This window comes from Lampetra planeri, chromosome 49 (genome assembly GCF_965212315.1).
Source record: "Lampetra planeri chromosome 49, kcLamPlan1.2.h2, whole genome shotgun sequence".
In the NCBI taxonomy this organism is placed as follows: Eukaryota; Metazoa; Chordata; class Hyperoartia; order Petromyzontiformes; family Petromyzontidae; genus Lampetra; species Lampetra planeri.
This window is the reverse complement of record NC_136155.1, coordinates 9,100,179-9,102,330: the sequence shown is the minus strand read 5'-3', so window position 1 is coordinate 9,102,330 and position 2,152 is coordinate 9,100,179. Positions and strand designations below refer to the sequence as shown.

Here is a 2,152-nt window from a genome sequence, read left to right as displayed (position 1 = left end):
CAACACAAAACTCTTACGCGGTTTCGCATTGCAGTGTCTCATCAGCATAGTCAGGTTCGCTTGAATGAATTGTAGTGAACTGTGAGATGGGGCGCCGTGGTGGCGAGATGTTAACTCCCTCGACTGGTATGCAGGAGGTTGTGGATTCGATCCTGATGCCTGCTGCATATTTGAAGTTTGCATGTCTCTCTCCTCGTGGTCGCGTGGATTTATCTCTGGGTCCTTCTGTTCTTTCCCTCCACATTCAGAAATATGAGTTCAGAGTAATTGGCTGCTATAAATGTCCACAAGTCACTTAATTTGTGGCCAGGTCGCTTCTGAAAAAATTAACCCGTAAAAACTAAGTTTTTCACTATAAATCCTTTATATGCGTGGCGGCTAGAGTCCTCTCGTCCTCTGGCTTGAGATGGCTGCCACCTATGGGTCAGATGATTGCCTGCCACCATTAAGCAATTGGTAATTACATATAATTTTTTTTTCCTAAAAAGTGTAACATTTTGGAAATCTTTTTTCACGAAAATTGTCACGCACAACGAGTCTGTGTGCAAAATGTCAGCTCGATTGGATCACGGGAAGTAGGTAAAAAAAACGACCGAAAGATTTGCACGGTCGTAAGCACGCAAGCAAGGAAGCAAGCAAGTGAACTTAATATAAAGGATTTAAAAAATCGCGACGAAGGTGGGATTCGAACCCACGCGTGCAGAGCACAATGGATTAGCAGTCCATCGCCTTAACCACTCGGCCACCTCGTCTCACGCACTCACACACGCAAGCACATACAACCAGAACCAGGATGAAGACTTGCACGCACATACATACAAACAGACCCCCCCCCACACACACACACAGTCATACCATTATTTTTTCCTAAAAAGTGCAAAATTTTGGAAAAAAATTTTCACGAAAATTTATTGTCACGCACAACGAGTCTGTGCGGAAAATGTCAGCTCGATTGGATCACGGGAAGTGTGTTAAAAAACGACCGAAAGATTTGCACGGTCGTAAGCAAGCAAGCAAGCACGCAAGCACGCAAGCAAGCAAGCGAACTTAATATAAAGGATTTAAAAAGAGCATTACAGCATAGCTCAGTGGGCCTTCTTACCTGGTAAGGACAACTAGTTTTATAGTTGAGAAGTCCATGGTGTTAACATAAAAGGCAAAGGGCCTTCAGCGTGTCGGGTGGCCAGTCCGTGGGATTACGTGCCACTGGGTGTCACTAGTGGCTACACGTGGCACACGCGATACCTGTACAGGGCCGTCTTTGTGTCACGCGAAACGCATGCTTGTATACACACGCACACCGTCCGCGGAGGTGACCGGATGCTCACGGGAGCCACTCCACCATTACCCGCTGTGCCGCGTGCGTCGGAAGTCACGGCGAATTGACGAAAACAGTGGAATTAAGTGCACAAATAAGCGTGAAGAGTTGCATTGGGAGACACACAGCATGGAGAGGCACGCGGATCATAGCCCAGACGCGAATTTGAGAAATCGATTTGATTGTTGAGGGGGGATTGCGCAGGACGCGTGACTCTGCACAGGGATGGCCGTCTCGCAGGTGAGTCTCCCCGTGAACGCCAAGGTGAGTTTCCCCATGTACGTGCAGGTGTGCCTCGCCGTGAGCGTCCTGGTGAGTTACCACGTAAGAACCCAGGTGAATCTCATCGTGAGCACCCAGGTGACCGCGCAAGCGAGGCTCCCCGTGAGCGTGCACGTGAGCCTCCCCATTAGCGCCAAGGTGAGTCTCCCCGTGAGCACCCACGTGAGTCCTCTCCGAGTGCCCAGGTGAGTCCTCTCCGAGTGCCCAGGTGAGTCTCTGTGAGCACCAAGGTGAGTGTCCCTGTGAGCACCCACGTGAGTCGTCGGGGAGGGCTTTAGGAAACCAACAACTCGTCAATTACATTGTGCGTCTTCAGAGGGAGGCGCCGTTTCGGTTAATGACCCTTCTTCAGAGCATATGAAAAATGGCTCATTTACCCGACACGCTGCCTTTCATATATTTCATAGCACACAAAGAATGTTCCTTTAAGGCTACAGTGCGACTACTGACTGTCAATCTAGCAGCAGCACCAAACAATGTTCACCCAACCAAGTGACTCGCGAGCACAGACTGCTGACGAGCAGGAGAAGAGTGTAAGCCGCGTGGCCTGGC

The 2,152-nt window shown here is 49.6% G+C and overlaps 1 non-coding gene across 1 annotated transcript; it reads right to left on the bottom strand.

Moving 5' to 3' along the window:
* Positions 1-670: 670 nt before the first annotated feature.
* Positions 671-752, bottom strand: TRNAS-GCU (transfer RNA serine (anticodon GCU)). Its single transcript has one exon. It is a non-coding gene; the product is annotated as a tRNA-Ser (tRNA).
* Between the last annotated feature and the right edge of the window lie 1,400 nt (positions 753-2,152).